The sequence below is a fragment of the Panicum virgatum genome, chromosome 8N (assembly GCF_016808335.1).
Source record: "Panicum virgatum strain AP13 chromosome 8N, P.virgatum_v5, whole genome shotgun sequence".
Taxonomy (NCBI): domain Eukaryota; kingdom Viridiplantae; phylum Streptophyta; class Magnoliopsida; order Poales; family Poaceae; genus Panicum; species Panicum virgatum.
Window position 1 is genome coordinate 43,828,755 of NC_053152.1, and position 23,444 is coordinate 43,852,198.

The 23,444-nt window shown below is 42.8% G+C and overlaps 1 long non-coding RNA gene across 1 annotated transcript; it reads right to left on the minus strand.

Moving 5' to 3' along the window:
- Positions 1 to 13,670: 13,670 nt before the first annotated feature.
- LOC120684531 lies at positions 13,671 to 14,539 on the minus strand. The gene is made up of 2 exons (XR_005679337.1): positions 13,975 to 14,539; positions 13,671 to 13,839 (listed from the first exon to the last, which is right to left on the minus strand). It is a non-coding gene; the product is annotated as an uncharacterized LOC120684531 (long non-coding RNA).
- Between the last annotated feature and the right edge of the window lie 8,905 nt (positions 14,540 to 23,444).

The following is a 23,444-nucleotide window of genomic DNA, read 5'->3' on the forward strand; positions in this document are numbered from 1 at the left end:
AACATGTATTCAATTCTCAAATTTCCTAGATAATTTCAATATCTAAATTTACTACTCCCATACTAATTACTTAATTTCACAAACTACATTTATTATTGTCTAACTAATTAGCTAATTTCAATAACTACATTTCTTATTCTCAAACTCCTTAGCTAATTTCAATAAGTATATTTCCTATTCTCAAACTAAATATTTAATTTCACTAACTAAATTTCTTATTGCCAAACTAATTAGTTAATTTAATTGCACTAACTACATTTCTTATTCTCAAATTAAATATCTAATTTCACTTACTAGCCAATGTTATACATAAAAAAACATTAAAAGTAAATAAAAAATCTCACCTTAGCTCAGATTCGGAGCTGAAGATCCGGATCGCGGGCGCCAGATGAGCGCGACAATGGGCGGCGGAGGAGGACGACCACGGGCGGCGGAGGAGGTACGGGTTCGGCAGGGCGGGGGGAGGAGGCACGCGGGCGGCGGTCGTGGAGGGCGAAGGAACGGCGCGGCGGGTCGAGCGCACGCGAGCGGAAGTGGCCGCGGGCGTGGAGGGCGACGACACTGGTGGCGGGGGGAGGGGGGTGGGTCGGGCGGCGGCGGCGGCAGCGGCAGGTTACCCTTGAGCTCTCTAGAAACGAAGAAAAAAAAGACAAGTGTAATATATATATATATATGGAAACAAATTTGTAGGGGCGGCCAATGCCGCGGACCGCCCCTAGAAATCTCTTTGTAGGGGCGGGTGACGCCCCCGCCCGCCCCTACAAATATTTTCTCAATTGTTTCTGAAAAATCATTTAATCCTAAAAAAATAGCAAATGACAAGTAAAAAACCGTAAAATTTTCACCATTAGCGTATAACAACTTGTGCCTCTAGTAAAAAATACCGAAAGTACAATTCAGGTTTTTTATTGTTTGAATGTGTGGAAAGGACAAAGTTGCTCTTATATTGTATGAGAGAGTAGTGACTTAGTAGAGACTAATGTTTGAACATATTTTCTTATTACATATAGTGCAATGCAGGTTTATCAGCATTTTTTTATAATGTTTACTATATTTTATGATTTAGAAGAATTTCTGGAATAAATTCGAAAATTATTTTTAGGGGCGGCCTGGGGCATCACCCGCCCCTAAAAATTGATTTCTAGGGGCGTGTGATGCCGCGGACCGCCCCTAGAAATCTCATTGTAAGGGCGGGTGACGCCCCCGCCCGCCCCTACAAATATTTTCTCAATTGTTTCTGAAAAATCATTTAATCCTAAAAAAATAGCAAATGACATATAAAAAATGTGAAATTTTCACCATTAGCGTATAACAACCTGTGCCTCTGGTGAAAAATACCGAAAGTACAATTCAGGTTTTTAATATGTGGAAAGGACAAAGTTGCTCTTAAATTGTATGAGAGAGTAGTGACTTAGTTGAGGCTAAAGTTTGAACATATTTTCTTATTACATACAGTGCAATGTTGGTTTATTAATTTTACTGTGTGTTACACATCAAAATACGAGTATGATAAAAATTTTATCATTATTTGATAATGTTTACTATATTTTTTGATTTAAAAGAATTTCCGGAACAAATTTCAAAAACTATTTTTAGAGGCAGGAGTGGCAGCCGGCCGCCCCTACAAATAGATTTGTAGGGGCGGGTGGCCCCGCTACCCGCCCCTACCTATTTGTAGGGGGCGGTCGTCGCCGCGGATGCCCCTAGAAATATATTTGTAGGGGCGGTTGATTCGCCCACCCGCCCCTACAAATCGAGCTCCTATAAATATCAGAGGACTTGGAAAAATTTTCACACTCCCCTGGCGCGCGCGAGAAGACGCCGGAAGGCTGCCAAAATTTTCCGTGCTCTCCCGCCGCCGCTCCGTCCGCCGCCGCACCGTCCGCCGCCCCCGTCAACCCCGCCGCCGCCACCGCCAACCCCGCGCCGCCCCCTACGCCGCTCCCTAGCTTAGATCCGGCGTGCGCTCCCTCCGCCGCCTACGCCCCCGCTGGACTGCCTCCTCCTCACCGCCCCGTCCGCCCCCGTGCCGCTTCGCCGCCTCGGCCGTGTTGCCCCCTCCGCCCCGCGCCGCTCCCTCCGCCGCCGCCCCCTCGTAGATCCGGCGCCTCCTCGCCACCTCTCCTCGCCGCCGCGTCCGCCTCCTCCCTTTGCCTCCTCCCCGCCACCTCCTCCGCCGTCACCTCCCCGCCACCTCCACCCCGCCACCTCCTTCGCCGCCGCCTCCCCGCCACATCCCCGCCACCTCGTGCCCGGGCCGCGCGCCTCCCCGCCACCTCTTCCGCGCCACCACCTCCCCTCCGTGTCCGGCTCCTCCCGCCGCCTCCCCGCTACCTCCTGCCCGTGCCGCCTCCCCGCCACCTCCTCCCCTATGGCACATGTCAATTATGAACACTTGACAATCTTTGAGGAACAAGACTTCAACTTGCACGCCCAGGTTCTTGCCGACCTCTTAATAATTACTAAATTTCCTCCATGTCCGCATAATCAAATAGAAGTCCCCCGTTCTGTCAGTCACCGCGAGCTACTGCGAGTGTTAAAGGAAAACAGTGGGATAGAGCTTCCGCTAGCAAATGTCTTACGTTTGTTCGGCGATTATGTGCTGCTAACCCGAACATTCGAAGAAGCCACTCGCATCATGAGTTGTCCATACATCCATGTTGACAACCATATCCTTGCGAACCTAGGATGGACGCCTGACTATGGTTCCACTACTTTATTCTTGGATGAGTCTATTCCAGTAGAGCACCAGATAGAAGGTAGACAACAACGTCCACAAGAAAATAACGTACAACTCAGTCTTCTCATATCTGGAATGCCACCACAATTATTTCTGCAGTGTCACACGATATTACATAGAATGTTCGCGAACATATGTAACCTTCGCGACATCCAGATGAGGCAAGTGGATTTCTCAATCAGGGCACACACATTCGCTCCAAAGAACGCTATACCTAGTGTTGTACATGTAGCCGTCCACAGAGTTCAGACAAGAGGCTTTTCGCCGAGTGTTTTTTGTTTGCCGAGTGTCCTTACTTCGACACTTGGCAAAGAGGTTTTTTTGCCAAGTGTCCGATAAAAAACACTCAGCAAAGAGTCGAACACTCGGCAAATTAAGGATTTGCGGTAGCGAGGAGAGCACAGACGAGTCCAAGTGCTCATCATCATCATCACTTGGAATGTGGAAGGGGCACCATCGGGAGTGCAGAGAGCATTCACCTTTTGATCTGTTGAGATGGAGCTGGAATCCAATTATATTGCAGGCCAGAACAATCTGGCCAACACGGACAGTGAAACAAAATGTGAGCAGCTAGCTGTTTCTGGGGCGCTGCTGCGTACAATTCGCTGCATTAATGTTTTCCTCACCAGGTTCGTGCAGTGCGGCACCGAATGCGCCAATCTAATAGCCATAGCCAGGCAAAGAATTGCACGCACATGCGGTTGCGGTGGGTGTCTAGCTACTTTGCATTGCCAGATGAACTTCGCTACAAGCTACTTTGCCTTGAGTACGTAGCTTGTAAAGGGCGGATGCCTGCAATTTTCCCATCATCTTCAAGCTTGAGCATATATATGGGCACTATTTACATCTGGAGACGTCGAAAGCGTGGCCGCTTGAAGAATGGCATTAGTTGGCGGTAGTGGCTAGTAGCTCTTCACTGCTGGCCTTTGGTGTTAGGCATGCCAGGTGTGGCACCAAATAGCTACTAGTGTTCAAGGCCTTTGGTTGGTCAACACATCGATCTCGGACAGTCTCGTCTGATCTGTTGGCGACCGCCTTTGCAGTGCTGGATGGCCCGCAGGCACAACGACTCAGGCGTAGACGACGCCAAATGATGACCACTGGAGTACTTTCCCTAGCTAGCTTACTGTCCGTCGTCAATTCGCCGCAGACGTCAACTGATGACCGCGCGCCGTGTTTGAAGCTTTGAAGCTCGTCTTCATGCTGCTCCTGCTCGCGCATATGGAGTACGGATTGGACGCGCGTGAAAAGAGAGAGATAGGGGAACGTACTGCTTAGCCTTAGCTTTTTCCCACTCAGTTGGGCCTCTCTAATAAAAAGGTTGATGAGCTGCACGTCTGCCAGTAGTGTCTATTTCCCACTCAGTTTGACGTCCTGGACGACGACGAACGAATTCGTTACTCTAGTTGGCCGTGAAGCCTACGAAAAGTAGCGAGAATATATGCAAGTTAGTGGCTGACGACCAAAGTTGACAAAGATTGGTGTTTCGGGGAAAACCGGACAGTTCAGTTTTACAAACTGAGGCATCCGGTTATGCTAGTGGCACTCCAAGATGAAAGTTTTGAGTTTGACAAAGAATTTGAGGAAAGCGGGGCGCACCCGCGCGCACACGATCGAGTGCGCGATGGCCCGTTTCGGTTCCGCAGGTGGTCTCGGTACCGGTTATGCTAGTGGTTATTTGAGCTATTTAATTAAAAAGTGATATCATTTTCAATTCCATTTGCACCTCTGTGTTCTCACAATAAGATCTGTAAAACTAGAACCATAGCTTTAGGTGATGGCAACTTATAGACTACATCCGTATTTAAATGTAGGCGCCGTTGACTAGCTTTTAACTCAACGTTTGAACCACTCATCTATTATCTTATTATTTGGCCAACAAACGGAGCCTCCACGTTCACTCTCAAGACCTAAAAATTCCCACGTTAATCAGAGAAAAATAGAAAAATGAAAATTACCCATTATTGCCAATATAATAAAAATTAGCCTAAAATACCCATATGCCTAATTAAAAATCACCCACCAATGCCATTATAAAAAATTAAATATAAAATAACATTTAGCAATGTATCGGTTACAAACATATACTATTAACAAAAACTAATGTTAACAACAATCAATCAAAATAAAACGACAATAAGAATAATTATATGCATAATATTATTAAAGCTCAACAAATCAAATTGTTATTATAGGTAGATCATATTTGAATTGTTTTAACCAACAATAAGATATAATTTATGCTAATGAATAGGGTGATATATGGTAAAAAAATAGTATAATCTTTAAGTTAGAATACAACGACATGCAAATTTTTGAATTTTTTTGACCAACAAACGGAGCCTCCACGTTCGCTCTCAAAACCTAGAAATTCCCACGTTAATCGGAAAAAAATAAAAAAATAAAAATTACCCACCATTGCTATTATAACAAAAATTAGCCTAAATACCACCCACCAATGCCATTATGAAAAATTAAATATAAAATACCATTTAGCTATGTATCGGTTACAAACATATACTATTATTAAAAACTAATGTTAATAACAATCAATCAAAATAAAACAAAAATAAGAATAATTATATGCATAATATTATTAAAGCTCAACAAATCAAAATTTTATTATAGGTAGATCATATTTGAATTGTTTTAACCAACAATAAGACATAATTTACGCTAATGAACAGGGTGATATATGGTAAAAAAATAGTATAATCTTTAAGTGAGAATACAACGACATACAAACTTTTGAATTTTCAATACTAGTTTTATTAAAATATAGGAAGCTCGGACTTGTGTGATGTGCAATAAGCCATTGACACCGTACCCCATTTCAGCATTTCACGAGTCAAGTGATGACCGCACAAAAAAAATTGGTGCCACAGCGATGTGTTCTGCTTCTTCTGTTGCCTTTTGCTACATGAAGAACCCTACAGGTACTTCCTTGTGACCGCGCTGACCTTGGTATCAAAATGAGAAGATGGGATACAAGAGTCAGACAGTTTAAAGCGGGTGGAGGAATATCTGCACGACAGCAAACAAACTTGTATTATACAATCAACAAAGAACTGAAGGCTGACATAGGGAAAATTGTAAACTATGATGCATATTTCAGAATTTATCATGGAAACTGTACAGAACTATACATCAACTTTGAAAAAAAATACAAAATTTGAGTTGAGGACACTTAATCATCGTTTTTCAAGAGCTAGGCTGGCCAGCACCAGCATCACTACCAGAAAGGCAGAAACCTTAATCACAGATCACATGAAAACTGTCACAAAGAGGTGTCTGTGACGATTTCAACTTTGGACATGTATTGAGCGTCACAGATCAACCTGCGTGATGTTTATTCAAAATCATCACAGATTGACACAATCCATGACGTTCCTTATCTGTCATAAAACGTCCTTAGGCCTATACAACCCAGACTAAGCCCAATGTTAGTGATGAAAATAATCATCATGCATTGTCTCCACGTAGGATAGATAACCGTCATAGATAGAATGGCCATGTCACCACTAGCATGACCAACATGACATGGCTGCCATCATGGATGCTGATGTGGCCATACTGGCATCAGCATCTAGTTGAGTCATCACAACCCATTTAATAATGGATCCATACTAGACCTGGCCTACTAACTTGGGCCAAATTTTAATTTAGCCATTTGCATATTACCCATCTAGAATCTAGCCCACAAATTTTCATCCATTTTGTTTCATCCCATTTTCGAAATTAATATTCCAGCCTAGAAGCATAAACCAAACATAAACAACTAATTTAGCGCATGCATGATCGATGCACTGTCGTGGTAGGATAGGAGCTAAGAGGAGCTGAGATGATCGAGACCACTATATGTAGCGGTGATGAGCGATTAGACTAGACTAGCACATGCGTACAACGCAAGTATACATAGTGTGGTTCCATGTCTATATCTATTGTATGCACTACTAATAAAGTGATGGGATTCATGGAATCATGGCTGTTTCCTGAATCCTACGTGTGTCAGGACCGAGTGGTTGAAACAAAAAAATTATGTGTATTGTTGCATATCTATTTCTACTTTAGGTTGAAGGCTCAAGGCGGTGCCGGCTGCTCGCACCATTATTCAAAGGCTGCCCACATCATTATTCAAAGGCGGAACAAGTTATCCAAGAGCGCGGTACGCAGAGTATTTTTTTTAGAGTCACATACGCTTACAAATACACACACTCTGCTTTTTGAACATATGCACACACACTCTCAGGGGCGGGCCTGCTATTGATGCATGGGTATTCAGTTGAATACCCAAAATTTTGTGAAAAAAATATATATACATAGTATACAACATGTATATGTATAAAAATATAGAAAATAAAAATATCTCTAAAAGAATTCTTAAATCCTAGTCTGTAACTTTTCTACGTATTTTTATATCCTAGTCTCTAGCTCTCTATATTTCCTTACGTAGAGGGTCATTCTAAATATTACTTTGTCATGTATATATTATCGTGTACCCACGGCAGTTTCTATAAACCAGACATCCTATTGTTTGAACTTCAACATATTAGGAAACGTGACTCACAAGTTTGAAGGATGAAGGTCTAAGATTCGGTTTTAAAATGGCAAGTATTTGGGATAGGGTGTGGATTTTTATTTTCAGATCTGAGAACGGAGAAATATGATTTAGGATAGATGTTACTACCTTGAGGGATTGGTTTTAGAGAACTTTTGGAGAGAGATTTTCCACTAAAAATACTAAATTCGTAATTAGAATAGTCTTTAGGGTGTATCTCGGAGATTATCTAACATCATAAAATAGACTTTCCAATCTCATGTTGCCTCTTGGGCTCAAATGGCCTACTTCCCCTCCTCTAAGTCCAACCGCGACTCCCAACTGGCACCGACTACAGGTCCCCAGCTCTCTGTCTATCCCGATTCCAATTCTCCTTCCCGCATAGCCGCATTTTTTCCGCGTTTTTCCGCTTCCGATCAACGGCAGCAAACTCTAATGGTACGGCAGGCGACGACTGCCTACGATGAGACGTGAGCAGCCTGCGGCTTTGGAAACTGCGCAATGCACATTGGCGGCCAAATTTTTTTTTACTCTTTGAAAATGTTGAATACCCTAATTCTAAATCCTGGGCCCGCCCCTGCACACTCTACCCCAAGCTGGGCTGAGTACAAGCAATGTATGCAAGATCAATACAGTACAAAAGTGCAAGACCCTGATGCAACAACAGTTTGGGACCCTGCAGGGCCTAACTAGGGCCTAACTCTCCTTACTTTCCATTGTTGTTTAAATTCCCATGAAACAAACAATCGGGACCAGAAAGGCATTTTAATTATTATCAAAATTCTCATGCAACAAATAATCAGACCCGACAACTTTGCAATAGTTGTCCAGATTCCAATCCAACAAACAATGGGGACCAAGCAAACATTGCAACTGTTGTCTAGATTTACAATGGGGACCTGGCAGGTCAAGAGCCTAATTAAGGGCCATAGATATAGTTTCTACTAGAGAAAAACAAAGAGAGCAATTAGAAACTACCATCCGTAATGCATAGTTTTCACAGTAGTTTTTATAGACAGTGCTAATTAATTAACTATTTCCATGAGCCACAGACAATGATTAGTTGTGACAATCAGCCCAGTAGTATACTGCACAATCAAATCAAAATCTAATGCCACAGCTCAAGGATGAGTATGAGAAAGGCATCGCTGATGCCGCTGATCTGGTCACTGGATGGAGTTCGTCTTCGTTATTTGAGCCAACCACACAAGCACGCACAACTATAGAACCCTAAATCCCTACAGGTTGAGAACAGGCTTCCCTACCAGTTTCCCAACCGGTAGTGGGAAAGTGGTAGGGATGCTTACCCGGTCAGGAAACCGGTGGGGAAGGGGCCTTGCCTATCGGTTGGTGTTACCAAGAAGGGTACCCCCTCCCTACCAGGTAAAAATTTTCAATTTTTTTTATAGGCCAAAATAAAATGCAAAAAAATATTTGGATTTCACCAGGCGGTCCCCCACCGTGCGAGTGCCGCAAGTCATATGGATTAATTAGGCTTAGTAGATTCATCTCACGAATTAGCCCTAGTCTTTTGTAATTAGTTTTATAATTAGCTCATATTTACTCCTCCTAATTGGCATCCAAACATCTGATGTGAAAGGGCTAAACTTTAGCTCATGAAATCCAAACACCACCGAACAATATTATTCCCAGTAATATCTGTAGTAATAGTAATGCTTTGATGTACAATATTTGTAAAGACTTGGTTTTACGCTGGCTGGGTCACTCCTGGTTACACGGCAGTAGTACTCTGCGTACTCATCCTGTGACACATGTGGGCGGCGTTGCCTTGCCAATGGACAGTATGCAAGCAGGTCCATGCACTCTCTGTCAGTGGTGGATCTGCCCTGCAGCAGTCGCTGGGCTCACTGCTAGGCTAGCTAGCACCACCATGATCGATGCACTGTCGTGGTAGTATATGAGCTAGGATGAGCTGAGATGATCGAAACCACTGCATGCCTGCCTGGCCTGCGGCTGCATCTATATATGTAGCGGTGAGCGGTTAGACCAGACTAGTGCATGCACATGCATTGCAAGTATACTTAGCGCGGTTCCATGTCCTATATCTATTGTACGTACTACTAATAAAGTAATGGGATTCATGTAATCATGGCTGTTTCCTGAATCCTACGCCTGTGGACTGAGCGGTTGAAACAAACAAGGTGTGCGTATTGTTGCATATTTGTTTCTACTTTTATGTTGAATCAAGGCGGTGCCTGCTTCCCACACCATTATTCAAAGGCGGGACCAGTTATCCACGGGCGCGGTATGCAGAGAGAGTAAGGACTCAGATCAAACCACCAATCGCTCTATATAGTTGCAGTCGCAGGCTAGGTATGTAGTGGTCTCGATAGGATCATCGCATTGCGATATAAACATCTCATCATCATCCGCATTAGGTCTCTCCTGATCCTCCGAGTATGTCGTGGTCTCATTTCTCGCTCACCATTCAGCTCATCCTACTATCCTAGCACGATGTATAGTACAGTGGCGGACTCAAGATTTTTCCAAAGGGTATGTCGTAACACTTTTGATATACAATTTGGTATAATCCACAAAAAATTCGTAAACAATTTCAAAACTTACCAAGGAATTTGCTATATAAATATAGATATAACATACTAAATGTTAAATTTAATAATTACTTGTGAAAGTGACATAGTAAAGTACATTTCTAGTAGTTCGAATATATTAAGTCCAAGATATGCATAAAAAAGTTACATCAATAGTTCAAATTAAACATAATTGGCACTTACTACTTATTTGGTCTCCGCTATATATAAAAGCCATGAAGTCTTGATTACTTCGTATAACTTCATCCACTGTGACAAAAATATCTATGCTTTGTATAAAACTATTAAGTCTCGATTGTTCCATCTTCATCCACTTTGACAAAAATATCATGCTAAATGAATGTGGATATATAGATAATCATCTAGAAGCTTCTTTGCTTATTTTTTACTAATGCTATTGGAGAAAATACACTTTGAACATGTGGCCACCAACAGAAGCAATGCCATTTTTTAAAGAGAGTAAACCATGTCATATACTTCATGCCTCTTTATCTCAACTTTAGACAAGCTTAACTGAGAGGTCAACAAGATTCTCTAAGCCTTTAAAGCTGTAATCTTTTCTCGTAGCATCAATATAACTATTAAATTGCAACTCAAGTTTTGTCATGTCAATGCCTTTAATGTCATTAGGATAAATTAAAACTCATCTAGTCTACCAATCTTTTGTGCAAAAAAAAAAAGTCAAAACTTTGTAGAATTAAAGGCTGACATATAAGGAAGTAGCACTGTATTTATCTCCTCAAACCTAAAAAAATATCTCTGTTATAACTCATTATTGCTCCTCCCGATCTTTTATATTTGATGCCGCTAACTTTTTTCTTTAAGGTATAATAACACATTGACCATTATGTTTTGAATTTGCTAGAAAATAGTTATAATGTCTAAACAAATACATAAGGCTATGAAAGTGGTATTCAAAATAAATCTATGCAAATGCCTTTCAGACTGAATACTTTAGGAGCTATCGATGGCCAAAGGTTTAAAAGTCTGTCCAGGTATTCAAAATTAATCAGTTCTTTTTCTTCTAAAACACTTTAAGCTACAGATTTGCACTCCCTCTGACCTAATTTGTAGATCGTTTTGTCAGACCTACAATTTAGAACGGATCGAATAGAATTTTGCACATAAAGAGTCCTCAAACGTGATTGGTCAATTTTGGTTAGAGATATACTTGCCTTGTTTTTGTTGTGTTTTTTTAATTTTGTTTTACGTTTTACTTTGAGATATCTCAGCACCCAATCCCATGCATTGAGGATTATTTTCATGTTCATATAGCCCTTGACTCCTAGCTGCAACATACTGGGTTTTATTGCACGGTTAATAGTTTTTTGTATTCTATTTAACGCACAAGAAACAAGATTGTCCCGTCTGTGTACTAATGAATAACAACAACTATTTTGACACAGAGGAAGTACAAAAGAGTAGCCACATAAGGTATAACTCAGAGCGGAAAAAAACCCAACTAAACGATACCTCAACTGAAGAAAAGGGTGACTAGCTTTGGCCACTTCACAAAACCACGTAGCCTATTTTCTTTCCAACCTCTTGAACAACTATACGCACTTTTTATTTTTAAAAACATGGCCCCTAGGATTCGAAAGACAACCATACCCCCCAAAAAAAATCTTTGTTATAACTCATTATTGCTCCTCCCGATCTTTTATATTTGATGCCGCTAACTTTTTTCTTTAAGGTGTATATAACACATTGATCATTATGTTGTGAATTTGCTAGAAAATAGTTATAATGTCTAAACAAATACATAAAGCTATGAAAGTGGTATTCAAAATAAATCTATGCAAATACTTTTCAGACTGAATACTTTAAGAGCTATCGATGGCCAAAGGTTTAAAAGTCTGTCTAGGTTATTAATAAAACGTCAAATCTTTTTTTTAAAAATAAAAATAAAACGTCAAATATGTCAAATGTGAAACAATGAAAAGATCGGAGTGCAATTTTTCCAATCAAATTGTGTTTACATGTCTGCGAACAAACAGAATACTCCTATTTTATTGTGCCGAGTATGAGGAGATCCAAATAAAACCAAAGGCAATGCAAAAAGAAACAACAAGCACATCCCTTGAGAACATGGAAACTGATGACAATAATTATTCCTATGAACGTTTCGGCTTTCTCCCCATCAGCAACCACGCAGTACATTTCGAATCTTTCGGAAAGAAAGCTATATATGCCTACTACATATCGCTGCAACTTAGCCGGCCGTGTGTATATCAGTGTATACATAAATATATTGCAAAACGGATACTCCACACTCAAAGCCATGCATGATGCATGGAGAGGCCAGTGACAAATTAACAAAAGCAGAAGGAATTGAAAAGTAGTACTAGTAGGGAAGAAGAAAAAAAAAGTGTAATAGTGTACTTGTTGTATTTACACGCTAACGCTAGCTCTTGGCAGCCGTATGTGGGCCTCCAAAACCAAAACTTGCCGTGCTAACTTAGCAGCAGGCTAAACTCGCCGGCTCCTCGATCTAAGCAAACCAGGCCAGCGGGGGGGGGGGGGGGGTGAGAAAGGATAAAAAAATGGAAGATAACTAAACTATGCTTTGCAGCTTGAAGCTAGCTACAGCTAGAAGGGCGCGGTGGCGACGTCCCGGTCGACGACGGCGCAGCAGCAGCGGCGGTGATGACCACGGCGGCCGCCGCCAGCTAATTTGCCACCGCTGCTGCAGCCTTTGGCGCCGTCGGAGGAGCCGAGGTCGACGTCGTCGTTGGACGAGGAGTCCATGGAGCTGGACTTCGTGACGCCCGCGGCGGCGGCGGCCACCTGCTCGGGCTTGAGGCCCTCCGTGAAGATCCGGATTGCCTCCTCCTCCGTCTTGGTGCTCTCCACGTACAGAGCTGCCTCCTGAAAAAGAGCGAAGAAATAAATCAAAACGAGTACTTTGCGCGTGCCTTGGCGCGCCCTCATTTTTTTAATAAGATAAGCAAAGATTATGAGCATTTATATGTAATAAGCGTCTTAAGCTGTAGTAGTATGAACTTTTTGTGGTGGTCGAAATATGCATGCATATACATTAAATCTACTAGGTTATTATTTATTATTAATAATTTACTATAATAGAATCCAAATACACTGGCACAATTATGTACAATGGCACTCAAGGTAGTATCTGTGTTTTTAGAAAGGGTGAGATGCACATCAGCTTACCTCTTTTCCTCCCTTACTTGCATAACAAAGAATTAACAGACATAAAATACACTGCAATCACACAATAGGATAATAAAATGTTCACTATTTTAGAAAGGGATAAAACAATTTAAATGCATGCTTATGGGATGCATCTCAAAATAACATATCCATTGCTTCAGCAGGGTGGCTCTACTTCAGTTGACCCATCGTCGTAGCTAACAAAGTTTACCTAAAGCATGCACATGACGTTCTGTTGACGAACCAGTTGGAGTGCATGCACCAGCCATCATGGGGAAAAATGGTTGTTCACAATTCTCGAGTAAAGTAGTACAACGGCAGAATTATAAGTAACAGATTCATTTTGGAAATCAGCAGTTGCCCTTATATTCTAAAATCCGAACACAAACACATCGATGACATATACTTTGCAAGATTGACATAATGTTAAGCTACATTCCATCAATAAAATGTGACATGGTCACTGGATCAGGATGAAATCAACAAATTATTTATTTGAGCCATATGAAAGAGCAATGTAGATAATAACTAACTGTTTTTTTTTCAAATGCCCTTTTTTATGTAGCTAGATCAGAGCAGCATGTCAGCAGCTGTGGACAAATCAAAAAAAGAGGTCGGTGTAGGCACATTTTGAATAATTTGCAATTTATTGGCTAGGATATATAGGTTTAACACAACATATTGTAAATACAAAACAATATTAATTTTACACAGGTTGACACTTTCACCTTCTCATTGCTGGACTGGACAGGATCACTTCTTGCACCACCATGTAGATCCTTTTCAAATGGCAAGCTCTGCATTTGTATATGAAAAAAATGACATATATGTCAAACCCAATTGACTTTGGTGATTGTAATAACAATAAGGAAACCATATTAATAATTCAAGGATATTTTTTTGTACAATAATTTCATACAGAGAGGACTGACCTCTTTATTGGAGATAATCCATGCTTGTGTCTGAACATATGTACCAGCTGACCTGCACACACTGGAGTGGAAATATGAGGTGCTGCACTTATTTCATTTTGGAAATCAGAATAACCGAGTGAACATAAGTTTTTAAAGAATAAGTATTATATTGTGAAGATGACGTAGCCTTAGCCCTATTTTGAAATAAATGGCAGCTTTCTTGGTCAATTGACCAAACAGGCTGTGAGCATTGTCCGTACATGTGAGAAATTTACATACCTAATCAATCGATGAACCTACTTACTATTCTCTGAAGGTTAAGAGAAATAGCTGAAACTTTGTAGCACATGAGTCAAGACTGGTGAATTTACTCTTATAGGTAAACACATTTTTCAGAACATTTGATACCACTATTGAAGAGGTGCCATGAAAAGCTTGAGAGCTGTAAAGAATCTTTATCGAATAGCACTTAAATTAGCAGAGCCTAAACTTACCTTGAAAGAGTCCATTCTGATGCCCATTGACTTTAAAACATTGGACTATAAAGATCGTAAGAGCAGCAGAGGTATGCAAGGATTGTGTCGATTGGTAACATACCTTGTATATGTAGTTTAGTGGACTAAATTCTTCAAGATAAGCCACGCAACCTGCAAAAACCAAATCAATCAATCAAGGTGTAAATTAATATAAAGTTGCATATAGATGTACAAAATTTAGAGTACATAACTCATACAGTTGTGGAGGTAGTATAATAAAAATAGCAAGAAGCAATAGATCCATCAAATAATTGTCAGATGAAAGCAGTAATTTTTTTTCAGGTAAAGAAATGGAATATGTATTTTCTATAATGTTTTATATTAAATAATACATCAGAATCAATTAAACCATAAAGTAAATCATAGAAGCATAAGTCGTCATATAGGTGGCACACGGTTAGAGATGAATTGGTAATAGAATCAGGGAATTTTTTTTTCCTAAAAAAGGGTTCTTCTCCTAGCCTAAGGTGAGATGCTGCAAAACCTGAACACTACAAGAGTAGTTTCATAACTGTCAGCTTGCAATTGGCTATTGTTTTGGTACACTATACACATCCGAAAATACTACTCGTATCATAGTGCATCAGGGAGGTACAGATTATGATAACTGAAGTAAATAAGAATGAATGAAGTGGTGGGCAAAAAAAAGAAAGGAAGAAAAAACTGAGCAGGAACTAAATACAATCTTGCTGGCAGGATTTATATTATAATAGAAAGGGTGAGTACAGCAATCCTATAACTGATATATCTCATTAGGCAGTTCCATCAATGTTTCGAGTGAAGCAAGGAAATACTTTGGCCTAGCAGCTTCATTTCCCAGAAAAGGCCAGGAGGGCCATGGACTCTGCATGTAGCCATTACACCCTGAAATTGAAATATTCATTCTAGGAGTATCGTACAAACTATATAAGAACAGTAAATATTCAGTCAAAAATTAGATTAGAAAGATGGATGCTATTATGCAGAAAGCAATATGTCCTAACCATATAAGTGTTAAGAATCAGAGCTTTCAGAATCAGCTCCTTAAATCACATCATCATGAGCACATGGCAAAAACTGCCAGCAAAAATATGCAAGCTAGGAGCATTTATATCAGCATCAGCTATAGCAGAAAGAAGGTTTATATTATAATAGAAAGGGTGAGTGCAGCAATCACTACCGGAGACCACGAGTTCGTCATGTGCCTGAGACACACGGCGAAGACCCGTAGGCGCACGGCGAAGACTTCGCCGATGGCAGCCACGGGGTCGGAAAAGACCGTCTTTGCCATGTGCCAATAGTCGGGCACATGGCAAAACTATTCGCCGTGTGTATATATAGGCACACGGCGAAAAAAAGCGAGCAGACGCCGCCACGGCCAGTTGACGGCGTCGGCAGCTGTTCGCGGTGTGCCTACGCCGTGGACACACGGTGAAGATCCCGGCTTCGCCGTGTGCCAAAATTCAGCACACGGCAAAGCTCAAGGCTTCGCCGTGTGTCTTGAGAGCAGACACACAGCACAGCTCGTGTCTTCGCCGTGTGCTGCTCCAGGGGCACACGGCGAAGTATGGTCACTTTGCCGTGTGCTGAGTTTTGGCACTCGGCAAAGTCTTGTTCCAAGCCATCCCATACGGTCACTTTGCCGTGTGCTATGGCGACGGCACACGGCAAAGTGACCGAAGAAACCCTTTTTTTGTTTTTTTAGGTTTAAAGGACCACACTCCAACATATATCAATAAATATATCACAAACAACATGCAAGGCATTATATATGACAACAAACATCATAAGTGCAATACAAAGCTGCTAATTCACAAGTTCAATACAAAGTACAAGTCCAATGCAAATCCACAAGTGCAATAGAAAGTCTAAAAGTTCAATGCAAATCCACAAGCCCGATGCAAAGTTTACAAGTCCATAAGTGCACAGATAAACAAGTTTATGGCTGCGGTGGGTCGTCGAACGGTGGTGGGACGCCGAGCTGAGGTGGGAACAACTGCTGTGGGGGTAGTGTCGGTGAGATGCCCGGCGACAATTCTGGCGTATTTGATGCCACCGATAGATTCTGCAAAAAATGTAAGATAGTAAATCTAAGCAAGTCTAAATATGTAGGTCCCCTAAATCGTTAAGTGAGTAATGTAAGTCACAATCTATAAGTCTAAAGTTCTCTAAGTATCTAATACTTGAAAAGAAACTAAAGGGTTTTCAAGATACTCACCGGAGGAGTAGTAGGAGAAGGAGCCACAGGGAATTGCATGGCTGGGATAGGAATACCCATTTCGACAGAAAGACCTCGAATGTAGTTGTACATCTAGGCCATCTCGTTCGCCTACTTCTGCTCGTTCTCTTGTCGTAACCTCCTCTCTTCGGCCAACGCCGCCTCGTACGCCGCCTTTTGCGCTAACATTTGGTTCTACAATATTTCATGACAATCTTACAATGCAAATCAAATATATGTACAAAACTAACGAACTATGAATAAATAAGAAATAACCTGAATTTCCTGCACTTGGACCTGCGACGCGGACAGCCGTGGGCATATGGCCGGGCTATTGGCCATGCTCCTCGCTCGAATCTGGGAGAGGGTGGGAGTGTTGGCCGTGTCTACAAGGCCGTCGCCAATATAGTAGCGCCCATATTTGTTGCCTCCTCCCACCCTCATAATGACTTCTCCATCAAGGGGCTGGGTCCTCGGATCCCAGTCTGGCCCATGGACCTGTCTTCCCATCTCTGTGTGTGCCTGGATACGACTGTGGACGGACGAATTGCTGTACGCCGAGGGCGGGTCGTCAGGGTTGTAGGTGACGTTGGAAGTCACCTTGCCCTTGCGGTCCAGAGCCCATCCCACGAACGGGGTGCACTCCTGTCCTTGATGTGAGGACGACTGCGAAAAAGGAAGAAGTTAATTACAAATTATGCTGAATTGAACGTTAGATTAGAGAAATGAGTCTGTGTAGTGTGTACCCATCTAGCCCTGTACTCGTCACTGTTGAGGCTGCCTTGATGGTGCGCTGGACCTGGCATCAGCAATCGCCGCTGACGGCCAGCGTCGTGCTTCTCCTGCTACTCCGGGTCAAACCACTTGTCCACTATGCGCTCCCAGCACACGGTATCATTACGACACCACCACGCAGGAACCTACACATGATCAAATGCATGACAAGTAAGAAGAGAGACATTTAACAATGTTTTTAATCTTATAATAAATTTAAACTTACATGTAATTATTGCTCTCGGGTCAGCTTCAACTCTCTCGCCTCAGGCTTCCCGATCTTCTGATTTAGGAAAAGTGCACAAAAGTTGATGACGCACTAGACTTGCGCCTCATAATGCATGTCCTTGATGAGTTTAATGCATTGATTGTCAGCCACAATCGCCGCCCGCTCCTCGTATCCCTCATCACCCCTGTAAAAATCCTACATATAAAGACGATGGATCATATCATCATTGAAAAAATGTTGAATGAATGTGATGTATTCACCATTTTTGGGTGGGAAAAACTTACCCAAAGCTCGCCCTTTACCCGCTCTGCCTTGTTCTCAAAGGCTCTGCCGCTCCGATCCAACTGATCGTTGTTGGTGGCGATGTAGTGGTCCCACGTCCAGACCGGCTCGTACCGTCCTTGATAGTGGACCAGGCCTGGGAATTGCTCCCTGCACAAAAGACCCAAGATGCCGTTGTCCTTGCGTTTGTGAGCACCGCCATTGAGGACAGCCCAACTCCTGCAACCATTGATTAAGAGAAAATATTAGTTTGTACTGTAATTTTCGTGTTAGGAAATGAAAAAGGTAGTAATAACCTGTCAAATTACTTACATATCCCCGCACGGTCGAATCAGCGGGCGCAAGGCAACAGGTATCGGCCTATCTGGGAGTCGCGAGGGACCTCGCAACCAGACAGCCGGCGTACAGGTATCCTCGGCCGTGTCCTCCTCCTCAGCACTAGACGACTCCCACCTCCTCCTGCACGTCCGCCTGCCACTCCTCCTCCTCCCGCTCCTGCTCCTGCTCCTGGGCAGGCTCCTCCTCCTCCTTCCCTCGACCCCTCTTGGGTCCACCCTTCCCTCGACCCTTACCCCGCCCCAACCCGGAACTCCTATCGGAGCCCTCACCAGCATCCGAGTGTGGCATCATTCTTCTATACAGTGAGGCGACCGATCGTTGAAGTCCGCCGCCCGACATCTTTCTTCAATCACCTGCAATTAAGAATAGTAAACCAATCAGCACATATATACAAAATGATCTTATAAAGAGAAAGAAAATAAATGTGACATAATTAAAAAGCAACATTAATAAATCAATTAGTACGGATCATGCATGTATTAGAAATAATCATCTTCATTGGGATTAGCTGGATCATATGTCTCATCATCACTATCACGCAAGTCGAGAAGTTCAAGCCCGTGCTCTAAAGGTGGAATTTCATCCTCATTGTCATTGCCTAATTGTAATCGCTCAAGTAATTCTAGGTCCTTCGCATTACGAACCTCCTCACCAGCGTCCTCGTCATCAACCATTTCATCATCGTGTACTTCCATTTCGATCACTCTGGTTAAGTCTATCTCAAAATGCCTTTCAAAACCATCTTCTTGAAAGAACTCCCCATCATATGTGTTTGGGTCTATGTTGTAATCCTCATTATTTGGAATAGGTACTTTACCGTGTGGTGATACCTTATACACAACGTCCCAACCCGTAAGGCGATCGTCGGTTTTGCACGGATATGAGAGATAATAAACTTGCATGGCTTGTTGAGCCACAATATTGACATCGTCTCCTGGATACACTGATGACTGGCGAATTTTGACTAGGCCGAGATGAGGGGTCCATCGCACTTCGTTAGGATCAAACCAATGGCATTTGAATATGATAGGCTTAAGAGGTTTGCAACCATAAAATGTGAGTTCATAGACTTCTTCAATTATGCCATAATACTCGACCCCATCAAGGGCTGTCGTACAACCTCTGGAATTTGTGGTTCTTCGATTGGGCCGACTCTGCTCGTGGCTTTTTTGTGTGAAAGCGATATCCATTGATATCATAACCGGAGTATGACAAGACCCTATAGGCACAACCATTGGCAACTTGTCTCAACTCGGGACACATAGATGCATCATTTTGGGCCTGCAGGTAGAAGCATGATGGTTTGTTATACTATTCACATGGACAAGGAACTTCAAATGTCTAACAAGTATGAGGATTTGTTATACCTTGTGCTTGATCCAAGAAATGAAATCGGGGGCTCTTTGTCCCGCACCGGACTTAAAAAGGGTGTCAACTTCGTGCGGGGTTGGAACTCTTCGGTGACGCCAGAATTGTTGAGTAAATTCCCTATATAAACGAGAGGTAAAGGGGGTTGGATGCAGAATAGTTAATACACGAGGAAATAGTTTGTTGAGAACTTACTGTATGTACGGCTCGACTTCCACTAGGTTGGTCAACACATATATCATGATAGTGCGCAACTCTTCATTGAGCAAGGCCTTAGGAGTCGCACCACTTGCACTTCCAAGTTGCCCTTTGAAGAGGCTGAGGTTCGTTTCATTTTTGGCTTCATTGTAATGAGTGGGTGGATTGTGCTCGCTTGGAAAGGTTTCACCATAGTATTTTGTTGTGTAGCTGGAGACCTCATCCAAAATGTATGCTTCTGCAATGGAAGCTTCTATTTTGCATTTATTTTTGCACTTGGTTCGAAGGATATTTTGTTGTCTCTCAATCGAGTAGCACCAACGGCCCTGAACAGGCCCCCCCATCCATGCCTCATACGGGAGGTGCAAAATCATATGCTGCATCGGATTGAAGAAGCCGGGTGAAAAGATTTTCTCCAACTTACAAAGCAACACAGGGGCCAATTTTTCCATTTATTCAACCACAGCCCGAGACAACTCCTTAGCACATAGCTGGCGGAAGAAATTGCTTAACTCCGCCAGCACTTGCCAGACATGGTCAGGGAGATAGCCTCGAACCATCACCGGAAGAAGCCGCTCAATCCATATATGGTAGTTATGACTCTTCAGCCCATTGATTCGCATAGTAGATAAGTTCACCCCTCTCCTTAGATTCGCTGCATACCCATCGGGGAACATTAAAGTTTGGAACCATTCTAGTACTTATTTCCTTTGGTGCTTTTTCAGGACGAATTCAGCTGTAGGCTTTTTCCATTTCATACCATCTTTGGGTGGCGGAAAATTCAGTTTTGGTCTATCGCATAAACTAGCTTGATCCACTCGGGCCTTAACATTATCCTTTGTTTTATCAAGAATGTCCATGATTGTACCCCAGAGTGCCTCAGCAATATTTTTTTCCGAGTGCATCATATCAATGTTATGAGGAAGAAGAAGATCATCCATGTAGGGGAGACTCCACAGGCCCGACTTCTGAGTCCAGGCATGTTCTTCGCCATAACCCACAAAACCACCACCTTCTTTAACCCTCAGCGATGGTAACCACTCACGGACCGCGACACCTGACATCATCTGCGTTGGAGGTTCATCAACCACGACACCTTTCGTAAAGTTCTTGATGTCGCGTCGGAATGGATGGTCAATAGGGAGGAATTGTCGGTGCTTGTCGAACGAAGAATACTTGCCACCCTTCGCCAACCAGATGAACCTCATAGCTGCCTTGCATACTGGGCAAGGGAACTTCCCGTGCATACACCGGCTGTAGAATATCGCATACGCTGGCAAGTCATGCAGGGAGTACATGTACCACACTCGCATTTTGAAGTTTGTCTTTGTAGCTCGGTCATATGTCCATACACCTTCCTCCCAAGCATGGAGCAAATCATCAATAAGAGGCTCCATATACACACTCATATTATCCCCCGGATATCCAGGAATTATCAATGACAAGAATATGTTCTGCCGTTGAAAGATAACTCCAGGGGGGAGGTTGAGGTGGATAACAAACACGGGCCAACAACTGTACGGAGCAGCCGTCATTCCATAAGGATTGAATCCATCTGTTGCCAACGCAACATGTACATTTCGAGCCTCCAGAGCTTTCATTGTGTGACGCCTGTCAAAATGTTTCCATGCTTCGCCATCGGATGGATGTATCATCTTCTAAGGACGGTAGCATTTGCCATTTTTGTGCCATCTCATCTGTTGTGCTGAATCCTCGGTCATGAACAGACGTTGGATTCTCGGTATGAATGGAAGGTACCGTATGATTTTCACGGGGATTTTGAGCTGTTTCTTTTGACCATCACCAGAATCTACCTCCAGTCACCGAGATTTTTGTACAGTAGTTTGTGTCTGCATGTTCTTTCCTAAACAACATGCATCCCTTCGGACAAGCATGTATCTTCTCATATGGCATCACAAGAAGAAGAAGAAAAGCTACAAGAATGGGGATCACAAGAAGAAGAAAAAAGTACGCGGAGGAGTACCGTAAGCAGCGTGCATTCGCGGCCACCGTGAGCGACCACACGACACATCCAGCGACTCGAGCTCAAGTGATGAGGAGATCATCATCAAGAGGCCACCAAGAACATGTCGGGCCTCTGCTACTTCGCCACCAACAAGAACCCCGACGGCTACTACTTGATGGCCAAGAGTTCTAAGGATGAGAAGACTGACGACAGCAATGACTCTGAGAATGAGTCCGAGGTGAGAACCTACGAGGATCTTGTGCTTGAGTTTAAGGAACTCACTTTTGCTCTGGATAGTCGCAACAAGCTTATTAAGGACACCAAGGTTAGGCATGTTCAATTTAAAGTTGATCTAGAAAATGCTGTTAAGGAAATTGAGCTGCTTAAAGCTGCTAAATCTGAAGTTGATTAATTGAAATCTGCTCAATCTGGAGTTGCTAAGTCTGATTCTGCTGAATGTTCTGAATGTACTACTCATATGCAAGACTTAGTAGGTTTGCAATCTAAATGTGCTACTTTGGTAGAAGAAAGAGATGTTGCTAGGGCGTCTTTGGATGAGCTTAAGGCTAGTCGTGTCTTGTTGTCTGCTTTTGACACTTGTCCCACTCTCCAGAGTAAAGCTTGATGAGGCTCGGGCTAAGATCAGAGAACTTGAGAAATCAAGTGTTCCTAAATGCAAGTTGTGCTTAGCCCGAGTGGATGAGCTGAATGAGTTGCGGGCTATCCAAGCTTTGACTGAAGAAGAAAATAAATACCTTAGAATAGTCTTGAATTGGGTGTCCAGTAGGGAACCACAACTAGGCATGCTTTTTAGCGAGTTCAAGAGGCATGATGGTTTTGGGGTTGGGAAAATCATTGAGTATCTGAATCATCATTGGGTTTATGGGCGTGTTGGTGAGAGTGCTGAGAAGAGTGACACCCATGCTTCCACCTCCAAGCCTATCCCAATCAAAGATGGAGTGTTTATCCAACCATCCCCAAAAGTCCCAAAGAAACCTGTCTGGGTAGAGAAGCCAAACCACCTGAAGAACAAGCTTGATACCTTCCCAGACATTGCCCAAGAATATCCAAAGCCACAAAGAATGACTAGACCCACTGTGTGGATCTCGAGTGGCACTACCTCAGATCCCAAGAACAGCCCTCCTTTCAAACCAAAGCCCCAGTCAATGGGAAAATCAGAGCCTTCACATTCCCTAACCCACAGACCAAGAAGCCTGAACCCAAAGTGAACCCACAGCCTGAGAGAGTGAGGTTTCATTGTGAGCACTATGGGAGAGATGGTCACCTGGCTGAGTTCTGCTACCAGCATAAGAGAGCTGGGAGACGTGAGCGCCAATGGAGGAACCAGGACATGTACCACCCTAGTCATGGTATACATGGTCCTGAGTCATTTCCCCCTCCTTGTGGTGTTCATAGAGGTGAATAGGGTTACGCTAGAAGTAGGGGAGAACATGCTAGGCGTGATCCGAATCATGGTCAATATGGTTTTAGGGATCACGGTCGTAGATTTGGGTTTCAGAGGTTCGTTGGACCATGCTTTCCTTCGCGTGGTGGCCATCAGCCTCAAAGGAGAAATGAATTTGCAGATATGTCTAACCC